This window comes from Adelges cooleyi, unplaced genomic scaffold (genome assembly GCF_023614345.1).
Source record: "Adelges cooleyi isolate 19-005CV unplaced genomic scaffold, UGA_ACOO_1.1 ACOO_flye_CR_arks_rails_tigmint_CR_PRNA_376, whole genome shotgun sequence".
NCBI classification, from domain to species: Eukaryota; Metazoa; Arthropoda; class Insecta; order Hemiptera; family Adelgidae; genus Adelges; species Adelges cooleyi.
In genome coordinates, this window is record NW_026096053.1 from 7,968,572 (window position 1) to 7,987,865 (window position 19,294).

The window sequence follows — 19,294 nt, forward strand, 5'->3', positions numbered from 1 at the left end:
GGCGTGCAATGGCCAGTGCGTTGGCAACACTGTTAAATGGCGAGCGGAGCGTTGTAATCTTGGCCGCGCCATGCACCGGCTACAGTAATAGCCGCCAGGCGTGCGGTGTTATGTATAGTGGCGTATAGCAACACTGAACACTCCCATGTTATTACCGTTACTACTATTTTTTTTTTATATTATATACACGCTGACACGTTCTAAAGAACGTAAACAAAAACTCAAACCAGTCCGAGCCGCAACTCGACGTGGGTTTGTCGTTTGTACGTCGTCCGGTGAATACAAATTATTTTTTTTATTTTTTATCTTGTTTTTTTGTTTTAACTCGGTTTTACGATTATTTCAAAGAAAATTGATTATGTATTTTTAAAAATAAAATCGCGGTTTTTAATATTTAATCTTTAATCTCGCGCCAGTGTGTGTTTAATATTGTATTTTAATATATTTTATAATAATAATATTGTTGTTGTTATACCGCGCGAGATATCCGTGGACAGTTAGTGCGCGGGTTTTTGTTGTTTCACAGGATTTCCGTCCAAAACACCGAATTGCCGTCACCATGAACTAATACATAAACGGTAAGTTTTTATTTAAAAAAGCCATCAGTTAGTTTTATTCTCTGGACAACATTTATTACTTACTTAGGCATGTCATATTGTTTTTTTTTTTAATCCTTAAAAGTACTAATAATATTATTATAATATTGCTTAAAAAACATTGATTTACGACTAGGTAAATGTAATAATTTTAATTTTGGTCGAATTTTAAGCGTTCGCTTCAGACGGTATCTTGTCCTCGGGTTCGATTATTATTATTTTTTTTAAAGTTGTTCACGAGTACCGAGTTCAAACGAACGTATTATCCCGGGGGCAAGAATAGAATATAAATTACCTACTGTTGTTTATATACACACCATAATTTATAATATTATGTATATGTATATACATATTATTATTTACAAATAACAAGGGTACCCCCCCCCCTAAAAAAAAATGTAAATTGCGCGGTTGTTGACTTTTGACGGGCATTATTTTTTTGATTAGGAATTCACATCGATATAATAACAATAATAATAACACCGGTCGCCGATAGTGTATTTACGACAAATAATTGTTGTAAGTTATCCGCATTGTACGTTTTTCACACGGTCGAAAGTCTAAAGAAATCGAGCGATTATAAAGAAATATTTTAAACGCCGATAAAATACCTGTTGGTTTGATAATCGCAGATGATTGTGTGTCACTGGTTTATGCGATCAGCCTCATGCCCTCGTAATAATGTATATCTTAATTCTTTTTATCAAATTACAATGTACTAAAATGTTTTTTTCACTTTTGCTTTTTGTACTCGAAATTTCAAGATTAGCCCTGAAAATGGTATTCCGCTGTGTTTTGCTTTTATAAAACTAATAGCGTTGTTATTGGCTTCAAAAAGATATTAGAATTAGAATTATTTTTCACATTGTTACAATCTCCGGTTGTCTAAACGGATGTTATAACTATAATAATATCAATATTGACTGCACTATCAAGAAACTTTACTGCCGAGATATTTAAAAATTTTCTTTTGTTTAAAATTTTAGTTACAAAAATATTTCTTAAAACCATAGTCATGCTGATTTATTTTAACATTTAAATCTTCAATAGCCGTTTCTGGAAAATGTATTCATTCCGTTTGGTTGTTATTCGTGTGTACTGTACAAAGACTATAGAATATTTCTGTCTCCGTACGTTCAACTTGTATTTATAAGAAACGATTAATCGAAAATCCGATTAATTGTGGTCGTTTTCATCCGTCATTGAACATTGGCAGTGAAAATCAATGCAATTTAATTGGATCTTTATCGTTTTTGAAATGATTGCAAAATTGCCTCATTTTCGATGGGGTTCTACGAAACGAGTAATGTCCAAAGTGTTGTTTGAAATATTATTAATAATAAATTCTATGGTTGGTGAAATGACCACATAAGTACTAGGTTCCGCAGTAGTCAGTAGGTAACTATTTATTAGGCGCTGTTGTTATGAAAATAATGATTTATAAACAACTTGTACTTGTTACTGCGCCGGATATATTATTTATACGCATGCATATTGTATATATTATAAACATATTACGGAATAAGTGTTTTTTTTTTAAATCACAATAAAAAACTGTAATTTTCCAGTCTGTCGGCGTTCTATTTGTGTGCAGGTTTTAATTGGTTTTACACGTCATTGTACAATAAGTGATCGCATGGTAAAAAAAAAACTACTAATTACCCTACGATAACCGTGTGGTGTTTTAAACAATTTTTCTACAGATTATCCGTTTTCTATAAGGTTGCCCACTTGTGACCGTCGGTTTTCTCGTATTTTTTTGTTTTTTATTTTTATGTAATACGTTGATAATTGATAATCTTGTTCTCCGCTCTTGTCTTATTCGCTTATTATATTACATATGGAGGCGAAACTCATCGATTACACGGTTATTATTATCATTATATTACTTTAAACTTACCTGTGTATAATTTGTACCATAAGGGCATTACATTTCCTCGATTTTTAATAATGAAATAATAATATTCTATGCTCTTATATCATTTGTGTGCAGTATATGCTACCGATTGATTTATATATCACCGATAATCGATTAGTATAGTACGGTTAACGTATACATACACATTGTCGCCGTACGCGTAATACCTTCGAGTGTACTATCATGATATTATGCATATAATCCGGAGAGGAGGAGGACTGGGGTTACTTTTTTTGTATGTCGTAGTGGCCAATAGGTTAGGTACGCTTATGTAAACGGCGTGTGTTTGGAAAACTCGTTGCCGATTACTCATAGATTTCGCCGAGTGTAGTAAGTGATAATAACAATAACAATAATGATAATAATGAATAATTGATAACATGTTTTTTTTAGAGTGTTCTCTTGTCCACTCGCATAATTATTTTTACGCCGAGTTACCGCATAGACCGTCTGTCGAATTGACGTTTTTCATTTGATACGCAGTATGTCCTGTGTGTACCGATAATAAATAAACGACGGGCGTATATTATTATTATATTATATTAGTATAGTGTATTATAGCCGACTATAACGTCCTATCTTGTGCTACGCTAGCGGTAGCTCGTAAAGCCAAGAGAGGAAGTCTTGTGTATGTGTGTGTTTGTATGAAATTTTCGGTCGATCAATCAAAGCGTTCCGTAGATCGCAGTAGGAAGTGTGTACGCGTCAGGGTTAATTACGGTGTATTAGATTCGAGATTGGCCAATATATATATGTGTGTGTGTGTGTGTGCTGGACGATTTGCAAACAGTGAGCAAATTTACACTAATCAGTGCTCGTATACTGACAAGTTGTCCATTGAATACATTTTAGCTATGGTGTACCCCTACGTTGGGACCATAAAATTAACTTACCTACTTACAGTGGTCGAGACTATTTCTCAAGTCTCACAGTCCACAGACATTTTTTTGGCGCCAATGCTTACGCTATAGTTTTTTCTTAAAAAATACTAAAATCTGACCACCGGATGTGTTTGTATCCGATTAGGATCTGCTAGGTACGAATTCGAGGTACTTGTTGTATCGAAGGCGCCAAAACGAGACGACTGTTCAACCCGCTACAAACTTGTCGGTCCTAATATTCTAAACGATATTAGCGCTACAAACGTTGTACAGGTAGTAAAGACTTGTCGCCTAGTATTATTTCCGTCGGGTCGTATACCTTGTAAACGGCGAGGTGTTAAATATAATATTGTATTCCAGAGTCGTCTAGTACTGCATTGTGTCCGGCAACCGGCCTCGGTGCGGCGCCTTGCCCGAGGAGGACCCGGTGGGACACTGGAAACGTCGGCGACGGTAAGACCGGCGCCGATCTACCGCTTAGGTACACTACACAAAATCGTTATAGTATACGGCTCCAGCATACGAAAACAGTAAACACATTATTTCTATGTACACCCCGCACGATGGCACAAGCCGATAACGCGTGTCCAACCCCTTTCGTTATTTTCCTCGCCGCGGTGCTTTCGTCGATCGTTTAATAATAATAAATAGAATTAAAACAATAAATATCAAGAGCCGAATATTTAATTAGAAAATCGGCTGAGTAAGGAAAACCTCGCGTATAATCCACATTGACCGCGGAATATTATTGTGTTACCGGTGGCGGTTAAAAACGACGGGCTCCGAGGGGTCTATACAAGGTGTATGCATGTATATAAGATTGTCGACCGGAAAAGGCGTGGTCGCTCGGATCACCCACTGGAACCAGTTCAATAATTTCTTTTAAATACTAGTCCCCTGTGTATGTGTATGTACGAGAGTTTCCTTAGAGTAAAGACCGAGACAATATTATCATAAAATTAAATAACCCTTGGATTTCACATAATAGTGTTTATTTTGTTTTTGTAAAACGCTTTCTGTACGGCCGTCAGACATTTTTATAGGGTTTTTTCGTCGTTATTGTAATTAATAGTATAATTTATATTACGTACACGGTGTACGCGTCAGTATGTCTTCTTGTTGCCTCGAGCATTAAATTCGGATCCCGCAGTGTAGGTACCCAACTATTATTTTAGACAGAAAAAGTCTATGATATTTTACGTTTCTTGTTGGTCCATAATTCAAATGTCGAAATTACCATTTATGTATTTTTGATAGCTTTATTTTATTTTGAGTCTAATATCATTTTTAAAGCGTGTTATGTAACAAGCTAGCGTGTATTTAAAAATATCGTTGAAACACTTGTAAAATTTAGAAGTCAATGTCTCTTATAATCTAAATTAACATGGACATTACATAAACTGATACACACATACTTGTTATTTAATTTCATTATCGTGTAATTGATTAAAATTGCTTATTATATCTTAATTTCTAGTAACAGGGTCAACCGTCTTCCTGCACACCCGATTGTGACAGGTTATATGAATACTCTCAATTAAACCAGCGTTTTATAACTGTTTATAATTTTTCAATTTCTAGTTCTGAGTAATTTGTAATCATATACTATATAAATAAACGCGAATGGTTGTATTTGGAAAACACGAACAACGACAGTCGTCGAAAAGCCAAATTTTATATTGTGGTAATTATAATATTATAGTATTGAAAATTGTTTTCGTAGAACTATAATATGCAGTAAAAGTAGACGACTGCAACAACTCATTAGACGCGTGTATAACTCGGTCGTTCTCTAGTTTAGTACCCATGCCTATATTAAGTATAGTTGCTAGATTTCAATAAAATACTCTATTGACGGCTACAGAAACGTTTCGTCGGGCTCGTGGGCTTTAAAATAATGAATATATTAAAATAACTCATTAGGCGTAGTCCGTGTGTAAGTATTATAATATCTGTCTATTTATTTTATTCGTTATTGATTGAACGTTAAATCGTATTATAATATACTACTCGTACTAACACGAGTCTATATTGGTTTTATAGAATAAAAAAACAATTATTTACGCCCTCGCAGGATACTATACAATATTATGTACACTTAACGACCCTTTATACTATTTTGTCATCGCGACACTAAGGCAGTCTGGTGTAAATTACGATAGGGCTATTCCATATTTATGACCGCTGATCTCATTGCCGCCTTATCAATGTAGACAAATTAAGCATGGAGGCAATGAAATAATAATTACTGTATCGCCGGATTACTAGATCGGAGACATTATTATATTATCTACTAACAGTCTATGAAGTTTTTGCTAAGAAAAAAATCCCAACATTAATAATGAGGTTTTTGACTGTCGTTGTTGGGAGTGGGTGATTAGTCTGAACGCTGAAAATGTGTCCTCTGGATAGTAACGTTATCAGATACAACAATGTGGTGTAGTATGGTGGAGACTAAGGATATTGGCCTTTCAAAATGCGTCCAAGGTTAGGTTAGGTTTCTCGCGGTTATTGTTGGATCGAAACGCATTGTGGTCCATTGTACATCGCGCAACAGACCCGAAGGACTGTCCGGCCTATTATATTAGAATATAAACAACCATTTCCAGTGAAAAATCACGTACATTCTTGGACAGCTTCCCCACCGGTGGCCAATGCCGCGTTCTAGGCTGGAAAACTGATTTAATAATCAGCCAAAACTACGGTAATACGCCTTTACTGGCGACAACGGTTGAATAATTTATTATTATGTGTTTCAATACCGGTCTCTAGTTTAATATCAATCAGATGGCCTGTAATTTTCTGGACGTTTACCCCGTCCTGTAAACCAGTCACCGGAGTTTAAGTATGATTCATAATAAAAATGCAATATAAAACAGCTAATGAATCACCCCCCACAGTATATTATTGGGGTTGTTGTGTGTCGCGTGACCTGTCGGATTTGTGTTTATTCACTGACTAATGCAAGGCAACGTCGGTATACCTTAATGGTCACCGGCGCGACTCATTTGCGGTAACGGCCCGAGCACAGATGGAAGATGAGTAATCCATCCAATATATTATAGGACACACTATAAAGTGTAATACTACCCCGGCGATACAAAGCGCTATTAGTTGCTTATCGTTTTTATTTTCGACTATAACCGCTTTAGATCCACCGGGTATTGTATTACATATAAATAATAATAATAATTGTTATTATGATATATAAAGCGAATACGCCATGATGGCATTTATCCAAACAAGTAAAGCGCACAGAGACATTGCAGCAAATGCTTCGATGAAATATCGATCAGCCGAAAGCTTTAGACTGGCATCATTCTTTTTTCCTTTCTTTTAAATATTTATCAAACAGCTGAAGCAACGCTGTACGGCCCGACGAAACGTATAAACTTTTTACAAGATTTATTGCCGAGACGCACTATACAAAATTAAACGTTTACAGCAACACCAACAGCGGCAGCCGAATTTTTAAAAACGTTAAGTTATAATTTTTCAGAATAATAAGTTAGGCGATTTGTGCCTTACTTCTAAAGCTTTCATTGCCAACTTGACGGATTTATTTCACTCATTTTTTTTCTCTGTCTGCTGTGGCAATATGGATATTGGTTATCATCTATCGTCATAGGAAACGTTCAACAACGTTGTAACTTCAATTTGTATCGAGTATATTTTTTATATTGTATATTGTAAACATTTATAATTTTAACTATCAAACACAGATAACCGAGGTCATGCGTAATACACATTTGCGATCGGTTCGTAACAATAACAGTTTGATAATATTTTTGAACTAAGGCGATTAACCGGGTGTGTCACAAAAGCTTTTTTTTTTATATATATTATTATGTATTCATTCATGGACCATTTAACGTCGTATAAATTAGGATTTTTTGAAGGCATTAAAATGACAATCTCCGAGACCGTCAGGTCGACACTGTCGCGGCGTATGAAGCGCGATGTAAAAAATAAAAAATAAAATAATAATAAAAAAAAATCAAGCAGTAAAAAATTATTATACTTATAAACATATATACATGTACACATTTATGAGAAAACCGGTTTGTCGAGAAGCGGAGACTGCAGCAGTGCCCCGCGGGTCAATCGCATTATACTGGTCTACGCAGATCTCTGTGTTCATACATCCAGCGGTGTGTGCTCGGCCGCTGCGCTAGTCTCCTGAGCTTCCAGTGTGATAGAGGTATCAATTAAATAATTTTATCCAAAGACCGTCTTTAAACCTTGAATTTTAAACACGTTGTCATTAGGCAATCATCGATCAGGTACTATTCCAACGTCGTGTATAACGCTTAAACAATAATATAACATCAGTTTAGTTTATTATACACGTGCTCGTCGGGCAAAAAAATTCCATCGCAATTACTACACAAGTTAAACGAAATTAAGTTCATTGTGAAACAGCAATCAAGGACATGACACATCCTTAAATATACCTAATCTATGTGTTGAATTATAGTGTGCATGCAGCAGTACAGTATGTGTAGTTTTCCTAACAACAAACTGTTCCGCTAACTCCTATAATATTATTATGACCAGCAATGTTTTTTTCAATCCGCCGGTTCTATCTTCTTGAGTAATATTCCATTACGCTAATAAAATATAAAATATTATGTATATATAAAAAAACCAATATATTATTTTATTACTTTTTACAGTATGAATCTTTTCGTGTCAAACTACTTAAAAAAAGTTTCCAATGTTGCCTTGAAAGAAGTTTAAAACGTTTTTACTTTTTATATGTATTTGTGTGTATAATATATGACATTTAAGTCGAGTTTAAAGGCCGTTTATAAAATGATATACGGCTAGATATAAAATTGTGTTGTAGATTTTTTAATATATTTTTAAGTATTCTATATGTTTATGCATTTATGTTCACGCTTTTGTTACTAAATGCTTGATAATTCTTCACTTTTACTCATTTGTTTTGCGAATTTTGCATAAAATTACACTAGCCGAACATATCATTGGATAGAGCGTTTAATTAAGCCAAAGTGGCCAATTGCGTTAAAATTAATGTGAAGACCTAATTGAAATTAATTACATCAATAAGTGTACTGTTCTATAGCCAGAACTTCTTGTGTACTTGAGTTGGGTTGTTTGCTTAAAAAATCCTTATCGAACCCCATTCTTTAGTATTAACGCACATATTCAATTGAACCATCAACAATTATATTATTCTTGTAAAAAATCATGATATATCTTGTCAGTCGTTACACGTATGTAGTATGTACTATGTAGTCGCTATCAGTCACTTGTCCGAGTACTAAAAAACCAGATTAATATCACATCTTTTTTTTCAAAGAATCGTCTATCATCCTTTTAGGTAGAATGAAAAATAATAGCTCTTGCGATAACCATACAAATAACGTAGTACCGTTTGTGTGTATTGTTTTATTTTATTATGTCATTTCAAATAAAAACGTTGTGAACTGCTGTCTGTAATATGTTTATTTGTTTTTGTACACTCACGTGGCGCCTATAAAGCAATAAACCTCTTGTGTTATTTCGCCCTCTTTAAGTACCGAATACAAAAAGAAAAAAATCATATTTATACTAACGAAAATTAATCTTGTGGTTATGTTCGGGGCGATAACATGTATAGAAAAATTATTTTGTTAAAGTGTAAAGAATAAAGTGTTTTCTATATATTTGTAATTTTAATGGACCATAATGGATATGGGTGTTATATTAAATTGACTTCTGTAAAAATCTCGACCCGCGTTTAGCGTGTCATTGACAATTTAATATTTTTTTTACCTACAGTTTTTGGACTTCGTGAACGGTTTACGAAGTAGTTCGTGTATTTCCCCCCCCCCCTTGATAAAACTTAAACCATCTATAAGTCAAACGACACTCGAACCGTTAATTAAGGCGCATATATTATAATGTTGGTGTATAAATTACAATGATTTTATAACTGGTCCATGTAGGCATTTCCTATGGAACCGGTTCCGGTCGGTCGGTGGACGCGTACACGAAGACAAGTTCCATGGAAAAACACTAATGGCGTGCACCACTAATACACAGTCGGTATAAAATTAAGAGGTTTATTTCGGGATTCGTCTACACCCTCAAAAAAGGACATTTACATAATCATTTTGGCCGCGCACTTGACCTCGGGAATGTTTGTCATCCTTATAATATCCGTTCGGAAATAGACAACCGTGAATGATTCACTAGAAACGTACTCGCAACACTGCGATTGATTAATATTCGTATTATGTAGGCTATTGAAATCTGAATGCGAACGATGATGTCATTTTGCACGTGCGAATAGGCAGGTATAAGAAAAACGACACGATTGACTACATCAGAAATACAATTATATACAAAAGTATTTAATATCGGTAAGCACAAAACATGATTGCTCGTGAGTGACTATATTTTGTTTACACATGTACTAAACCTAATCGTTGATTTTAGTTTTCGTATCAAGTGGAGTTTAATACCTAATATTGATTGCTGTGTAAGTTTATAGTTTCTTGATTAACTATCGTAAAGTATATAATTATTATATTGATTTTGTAAAACTGCAAGTCTGCGTTGAAAATTAATAAAGTTTTAGATATATATTTTTTTTTTTATAAATATATAAACTTGTTCTAAACCATCAAGGATTAGTAAACAAACAACCCTGAACAACGTAGATCCATACCATGTGGCGTAAACTATCCTAAGTACACTATACACGCAATTGTGTTTACATTATTAAGGTCAACTGGATAGAAGCGAAGAGTCGTTTATTGTTTACTCGAATCAATTAACTAATCGACAATCGACTATTAGTGTCGTTTGCCAAGTTTCTAGCTATGGTTTGACGAAAACAGGTACATAATTACAAACGCTCTAAAGCCTCAAGCCCGTATTGTACGATATATTTTCATGCCTAGCGGCCAAGTGCTCAATATAATGTGAATACGTTTTTTTTTTGTGGCAAATAGCCAAAATTCCGCCCAAAGTATGCAGTGTCAATATCAACACGATTATTATGAACATTTTACTACAGTTGGGCAATCCTGCTGCGGCCGTTTCTATTGTCCTATGGTTTCTTATTATTTTTCTTCTACGTACCTACACGCATGTGTTGCCGAGTAATTTTTTCTATAATCCTTTTCAATAGTACACATTGTACACATGCAGTATGTATATAGAGGAGAGATGCTCTTGCTTCTTGCGCGTACGTTGTTTATTTTTTTATTTTTGTGCACCCGACAACAATGGGTCTCTATTATTATTATTATTATTTGGTCGTTCTACACGGCTCTCTTCGCGTTCATTAACCACCGATCCAAGCCCGCCGCCGTCCTCAGAAGACTCCTCTGGTCGTTTCGTTTCTTTTTATTTTCATTTCGCACCTGTTTCGATTTTTCACGCATGCCCGTCCGTAGATAATGTGCTTACGGCTCGTCCTGAACATCGGAAACGCGTTTCCACCGCAGCGCCAACCGTGCTCGTGTTCGGCAATCATCAGTTGTACCGACAACTGGGCTGTGTAAAAACTGTCAACCATAACGGCCTATTTGTGTGTGTTGAGTTTGAGCTTTCTAGCCCCGCAGTTGAGCGGCGTGTATTAGCATGTGACACTAATGCGGGATTAATCTGTTTTGTGTTTTTCAAAGTCTTACTAGACCTCGGTAAGGACCCGATTAACACTTAAAAGAAATTTTACATATAACTCGGGCGTATAGTAATTTTCTGATTAAAGTTAAACTTTTATTAATTTTTAATCGTGCTGTTCTAGGTGTTTCTGTTGTGAGATTTCCCATTATGTCACTGTTAATTTATAGTTCCAATTAATTTACTTATTATACATTTGTTTTATAGATTGTAAAAAATACAAATAAAGCCGTTATTATTAGAAAATTCTTATTCTAAAGATTCTTATTCTTGGTCTAAAGATAAAAATGACGAGGGTTTTGATCTTTAGAAACCTCGGAAATCCTCGGGTTTATTGCTCTTTTCCGTCGTTTGTTAACACTAGTGTTTTTTTCGACTTGACTCGTTCCGTTTGTAAGCCGACTATTTGTTGAATAATTCTATATTAAAGAAGTTTTAGTCTACTTGACGCAATGTGTGTATTGGGGAAAAAGTAACATGAGTGCGGAATACACTCAAAAGTGTTGGTCGCCTTATCCGAACTACTAGGATCTTGTTTCGCGGTGGATAATCAAATACCTATAAATTTTCTACGCGAAGAGACCTTTCTGATTTTTTTTTGTCTAGAGATCTCGTGTACAGTCGATGACCGTGGTTACACAAATGAGCTTCTGCATATGTTATTAAATAAAATTACTACAGAATAAATTAGTTCGCCGCGCCGCCAACTTGTTTTTTACTTTTCTTCCTACCAATTGAATTTTTTTTTTTAACTTTAACGCGTATCTTGTTAAATGTATTATGTTATGCGTTTTACGTGTCTTTAAGGTGTGTTTTTTTGAGCGCTTGTCAGATTTAATAAAAATAATTAAATGCTCGTTATAAAAAAAAAAAACAAATAGTTTCTGTCGTATTTTAAATACATGTAATATAAATACCGTAAGTGAAAAACATAAAAAAATTATAATGATAAGTATGTATTTCGTTAACGATCACGTTCAAAAAAAATAAATAAATAAATTTGCTTGTTATTTTTTTCATAACGGAAAATATCGCGTGGGAAACGTTTTTACTTTTTAACGATCCTATTCGGTTTTAGTCGAGATTAAGTCTCGCCGACAATATATTCTAGACTGTGTGATGTTCTATTTCATTTGTACTCCGTTTTGGCACCCGTCCGCGATGACGCAAATGCATGGCCAAGACTGCTCGTAGTTGTTTTAAACGATTCTTTTGAAATTTATTTATTTTTATTTTTACACTTTGTGTGCTTTACTTTTGTCGAATACTGTTCTCTCGCGCGTTCGTGATTTTTCTTAATTTCTAGTATAATACAACTGACCATATACACTTACTGGTGACTTAGCAGATGCCATAAAGCTCCTTAGCCCTTCATTCAGACCCCGAAATAGCCTCAGACTTACTTCAAACCTGGTGTGAGAATTGGGGAATTAAAATCAACAAATCTAAGTCCATTTCATTGTACTTTTAGATCGCCGGCTGACATGTGCTCCCCATATATCCGCGCTTAAAGAGACTAGCTTTAAACAACCGTGATTTCTCCTGACATCCAAACACGTTAGTTTTGATAATAAAGTCCTCTCATACAAACTTTTCTTAAAACTTATATGGTCATATGGCGTTCAACTCTGGGACTTGCCCAAACCCTCAAACTTAAACAAAATCTAAACATTCCAATCTAAATGCCTCCGTCAAATAACCAAAACTTCATTTTATATGTTTCAAATAATACACTCCATAACGACCTCTATATTCCAACAGTCGAAAACATCGTCAGAACTTTTTACAAACGAATTCTCTCCAACCTATCCAACCACCCTGTAATTTCTGACATATCCGTTCTCACTCCCCCAGGTTACCCAAGAAAACGTTTAAAACGGAAATGGTTCCAAGACCTTCAAACAAATAAAAATAATATTAATGGATGGTTTATCCTATCAAGACCCGTGTCCATAGGGTTACAAAAGGTACATACACTTATTATAAAAAATAAATGTTTACTGATTGTGTAAATTATATATTATAATAAACAAAGAAAAAAATCCTCGTATGAGCCATCGAACCCTAATGCCAGCCGGCGAGTGTCTGAATGATTTTATCGGTGTTGAAGGGGAAAATTGGGGGGGGGGAAAGGCAACTTAAACTTTATTATTGTTTCAATAATTCGGATCATAAATAGCGGGTTCGCCGTACTGTCTTGCTACTCATTTTATTTACATAACTCAAACAATGTGTATGTGCTTACCCCTGTGTTATTAGGTACTTATAATATTTATAAATATATTTGTTTTGTTTTCAGACGATAGTCGAATCGACGCCGTGACGACCGTTTCCCGACGTTTGCGGACGAACACTCAGTACGCTCGTGCACAGGTAAGATGTATACATGCATTATTCAGCCGTATACGATTTCCGCATATTATATTGTTTGTATGGCGTGCAAGCGTTGCGATGTGTCGTTATTATCACTGTGGCCCATTGATCTTGAAAACGTGCTCGGATGTGCGTAATTAGACGATCTATGAATTTCACTTATTGTACATGTGTGTGTGTATGTGTTCAAAAAAGATTTTACTCCACGTACGTTCGTGCGGCGCGAGTTGTGGTGGCATTGTAATTTCGTTAGACGAAAAATATATAAGAGCTATATCGGCAATAATGTTTAAGTGTGGACCGGACGGAATAGAATGCATTTAAACGTTTCGGCCGGTATAGATCTCGTGCACGACTACGCCTACACCGTGAAGACGCTCCAGTATGGAGAGACCTTTGATTAAAAAAAACTCAATCGCACACACACGAGCGCTTTTGAACGTTTAATATTTTTCCACGTTTTTATTCCCAACCGGGAGTCAAAACATAATTTATTATGCTTATTATTACAGAGGCGATAGAATTATTACTTTTTTTTGTATTTAATCGAGGGGACCCCTCTTCGCGTATTATCGCTGTATCTGTGCCTTTTATTGTTGTACACCTGCTCCCTCTCTTTCTTTTTCACTGCCTACGTACGGTGCTCGTTTCTTTTGTAACCGACAACGAGCACAGTGGATCGGTGTAAACTGTAAACCGAAGGAGTATTTTTATAATGTGTATTTCGTAGAGATCTTGTCCCGTTCGTATATGCTCCCCTACGTTTAGTACACGATCTAAGATATTTATGGTCCGTTCATACACACTAATAGTTACTACACGCTTGTTTAAGCCCCGTTCAAGTCTCGTTTAATATAAATATCACCGCCGTTCGAAATCGACTTAACAGCCGAGATCGTAAACCGACAGCGATCGTAACTCTATTTGCGGCTTATTCGATTTCTGACAAACTACTATCGGACTACGACGACTTTAGTACTATTATTTCATTGAAGTGGGTTTTTTATTTTTATGCTCTACCACCTGGTTTATGTATAATGATTATTATTGTCGTCGTCGTCGTCCGACGTAGAGGACAAAAGGATTGAGGGTTCAAAAAAAAAAATAAAGTTAACGTGTCACTATTCGAATACAATGCCTAATTGCGCGGAATACGAAGTTCCGTTTTAGGAAAACTCTGGTATCGAATAAAGCGTGTGTGCGTTCTCATTGCTCTCCTCCTCGTGAACGTTGTCTCCGACCGTGATTTGCAGTATATGTAATGTATAAAAGCAGCAGTGATCATCATATTATAGTATAACTGAACAAGACCACGCAAACGTATAAAATTGTTCGGCGTACACTAGGTTTATGTACACGATTTATTTGTGCACAGCTCTTTGTTTCAACTACCGAGTTTTATATATTATTATACATATAAAAAATTAAAAGAATCCAGCGTTCGTTTAATTGTGCAATACGGATAGGATAGGAAATCTTATCTTAGCGTGTAGCGAAGTGTGTTTGACCCTTTATTATTATAAACACATGTATCTCGCGCATTCTCGCGTTTAAGAAAATCTAATGGGTTATTCTCTTGTAAACGATTTTATCGAATTCTTTTTAAGATTATGACGTTTATAAACGTCCCATCTCCCATCTTGTACTCATAACCGCGCTAGTATTTATTGTGTGATAAAAGCGTTTCAAAAAAAAAAAACCGCGATCATGCTTTTTTCGTAACTATAGACTAAAAGAATTATTTAAAAGAAAAAACTGTCGAATCATTAATATTCGTACGCTAGAAAAATTCGCATGAATACTCTGCAGTCTGGCACTATTAAAATAATAATAATAATATTGGATATGGGGTTTTCGAAAAAAACTCGTGCGCAATGACGTGACCACTACTAACAGTGCAGCATCCTCTGGTCTTGTATATAGATGGCACTGGGGGAGGGGGGGTCTGGCAGAAGAAAAAAACGCGTCACGACCGTATGCCTCGGCCGCCTCCACCACCTGCACGGTCGTCGTTTGTATTTTACTATGAATATAAAAACTGGTTTGGATGCAGAAGCCGGCCGCTGTTGTGTGTGTACAACAGCGCGACTGTTTTGTCCTGGAATATTATTTTTTCTGCCCCTTCCACATAGACCTGTGTACGTGGTCTCTTGAGGTCTTTGGAAGGAACAGCACGGCGTCGTGCGGTTGACGGTTTTTTTTCGAGGGCACCTTTTTTGCTCTCCGAGACGGATCAACTCCCCCCAGTCTTTTAAAAGATTTTACGATACTATCGAAAAACTCTATAAGATTTTTAAAAAATCTGACTGTTGAAATTTAAGAAAAAAATACGTCCAGTGTTGGTGGTCGCTATTGTCTCAAAATTATTTATGCAACACAAACGTTTTTTACGATTTATTTGGAACATTTTTTTTTACTCTTACATTTTATAAAAAAATATATTATAATAAACAATCTTATCGCGACGGGGCTCAGGCATTGGACGATCACTGTTTTATCTCCCAGTGCTCTGGTTTTACACTCAAACAATATACACCAATAAATATAACGTATAAACAATAGCGACATAATCATGTAGATGCAGAAATACATGCTAATGAATAACCGTAAATCTCGGTTTCTCTTCGGACGCTGTGTAATTAATTGTATGCGGGTGGTGGTGCCGGCGATAGTAGTGTGCTTTTTAAACGGATTTAACGACGAATACAATATACGATGTAGTCCCCTAGAAGCTGTAGTCGTGGCTCTCGTGTATACGTGTCGTTTCTTAATTACCCTATAATCGTGGTATTGTATACAATCGGCGATAAGGACTTTTCTCCGGGGTGAAATCCCGGGACGATGGGGGCAGGCCGACAAACCAGTTTGTATGTGTGTACGAGCACACACGCTATTTGCTTTTGGATAACAAACAGAACCAGTAACTGTTGAAAAATGGGATGTTCGTGTACAAGTAGCTAGGTGTACACACTGTGTGTATAATATTGTTTAAATGTAATATCGCCTGGAAAACAAACGGGCTGTCAATTATCGACAACGCTAGTTTCCCAACTGCATGTAGCAACAATGACACACGGCATCTATTTTTTTTTCATTTTTTAACGCGTTTCCATTCGTGGTAGCTATGAAAAGTATAATATTATCGTCTCAATAGCCTCGTGGTCATCCATCCGCAGATTCTTATACGCCAACAAAATTGAAAAAACATTAAAGAATTGTTAAAAAATTGTACGAACCTCTCTGTGGTCAGTGGACAAGGGCATATAGAATAAAAATGTTAGACACTTTAAACGTTTCATGTGTATACTAATGCGCCCATAATATTGTTATTGTATTGATGAAATCCCCGACAACGTTATTGCTCGCGCTGTACTAATAAAAAAACCACCATATTATATACATCTATATGCGATTTTACGTACATATAAATATATATAGTTATTGTAGTAGATTAGTAACGGCCAGTCACGACGACAAAATTTGCGCTCGTTTGAATTGCCGACCGTGCAGATCCGTATCAAAACTCGTAGGTATATGGGTTTGCAAAACAATCCTATTAAAAACCGCGTTGTTCAATATGAATCAGTCGACCCAGGATTGTAAAAAAAAAATAACTTCTAGGCAATTTTCTTCAAAGCATATTTATTATATTCTACTATTATCATGCGCTATTCTGCGGCTACTATATGATGTATACTGCACGAGAAATATGAATTGTTTATTAATTTTAATAATAATAATGAATATGGTGCCGGTAGAACCCTAAAAAAAATTCTGCAGTTAATTAAAAATATCACCCAACTGCCGACGGCCGCGAACGGCGTGAATAATTAGAAAAATATTAGATTTTTGCGCGTTTTGTTTGTTTATGAAAAGCGCTTGGTGGAACATAATAATAATATAATATACCTACTAAAATAAGAGTAAGTACACGCGTGCCACGGTTATGTGTAGACACGTTTTTTAAAAAAAAATTTCCCATTATTAGTTTTTCATTAAAAACGTACAAAATGTTTTAGACTTATTTCCCGCAACAACAACAAGTTATAAAGGAATACCGAGCAGCGATATTCCCGTTACATGTTTATGAGTATACCGCCTGATTATAAAACCAAAGTAATAATATATGTATACAATATACATACATATATGTATTGTAATAGGTATTCTATAAAATAATAGACGCGCGCTAATTTCTGTGTATTAAGCAGAGGGTTATTGATCTCCGACATTAATGCATTGTGTATAGGAGGACTGTTGTCCGTTTTTTACAATAATATTATGCATTTCATTGGATAGACTAGTGCGAGTGTGTTGCATGTACCGGCTCGCCCGTCATTCGTTTCGCCTAATCTTAATTAATATTAGATACATTTATATATTATACAAAGCACTGCGCCGCCGAAAACTCTTCCAAATATCATGACGTCGGTTGCCGTTTTTTGTATACAATTATATATATTTTTGTACTGTTAAACAATACTTTACGGCGACGTGCAGTCGTCCGGGTGCATGTTCGTTTTCTGTAAACTTGCCAGATTGGACAATGTCCATTTTGATCTGCTTCGACCACTAACGGGCATGTAGTAGCAACCACGAATACCCTATATTACAGGAACATTAAACCACGCGCTAATTCCAAGCGCATTGTTTTAACTGTGTCTAGGTCGAAATGGGTTACTCACATAATATACCTTCCCCTCGGTCAAACCTAATCGACAGACTAACAATTTTAGAGTGTTCGATGGAAATGTAAACCTAAAAAATTATCCAAGGTGTTTAGGCATCGTTGAAATAGTAACTTGTGTTGGAATTATTATTTGACGAATCATGGTAGTGTAAAAATAGGCTTACTTAGCTTTTACTTTTTAAGTCCAATACAGTCGTCTCTGATATATTATGTGTATAATCCATAAAATATGAAATTTTTCCAATTGCCAATGTTTTTTTTTAATTGACTTTTTTTTTCATAATCGGCCTGACATAATATAAATTAAGTTGTCGGTTCTTGTGGAGTACCTGGGTAGGTATAGGTAATATTATACGTTTTTACCGGGAACGTATTAATATAAATCTCATGTACGGGACGATTACAAATGCTATAAATCTTCCTACACACATAGGTAATATGCGACCGAACGAATAGTAATTATTAACGATTTTTAAATGATCTCGTATCGGTCGAACGTGGAAAACCATTAACAGACCTCGCAAATGAAATTACTTGTAACGTTTGTAATCTGTAATTGTCGTCAGCGTCGTAGCACCAGTGAATTTCTAGCTAAACGGTGCGTTTAATTTCGATCCTGAATGATACCGACTACTTAATATTTTATGCAAATTATTTATTTTTTATCTGCCGGGGAATTATAACGTGACACCATTTGTCGGTAACCCGCGGTCGAGCCAAAAGTGTGATCGAGGGTGTGTTTTTAGTTGACCGTTTAGCCTTCGCACGTTTTCAGTGTAAGTAAAACCTTGATAAATTATCGACAATTAGAACAATAATTCACGTCGCCGCCGACTGCATTTTACTTTTATTTCATTGAAAATATAAAAAAAAAAAATAACGACCAATTAAGAATTAAGATAAAGAGTAATATTATATTTTCCCGTTTTAAAATTTTTCGTCGACCCAGCCCATTTTGGTGTTGTTATAAAACGGTCTCGAGACTTGTGACCGATACGGAATGGAAATATAATATAATTATCTCAGTATAGTGCACTTTCAGTTGATTGGTAAACCTTGGAACTTTACAGTGTCAACCGACCAAGGACTGATAATTGATTTTAAATCACGCCCGTCAATAAATATTGTTATTTTTATCCGAAATGTGAATTTTGACACGACTGTATCGGACTTATGTTATTATATTCGTGTGTAT

The 19,294-nt window shown here is 35.5% G+C and overlaps 1 protein-coding gene across 2 annotated transcripts in view; it reads left to right on the top strand.

Moving 5' to 3' along the window:
* The first annotated feature begins 183 nt into the window (after positions 1–183).
* Positions 184–19,294, top strand: part of LOC126841058 (semaphorin-1A-like) — a 63,377-nt gene continuing 44,266 nt past the window's right edge. The window contains exons 1-2 of one of the 2 annotated variants that reach the window (XM_050577298.1): positions 184–578; positions 13,336–13,409. The gene's annotated coding sequence lies outside the window, so the exon portion shown is untranslated. The remainder of the gene's footprint in view (positions 579–13,335; positions 13,410–19,294) is intronic. The other variant, XM_050577300.1, reaches the window with a different exon arrangement.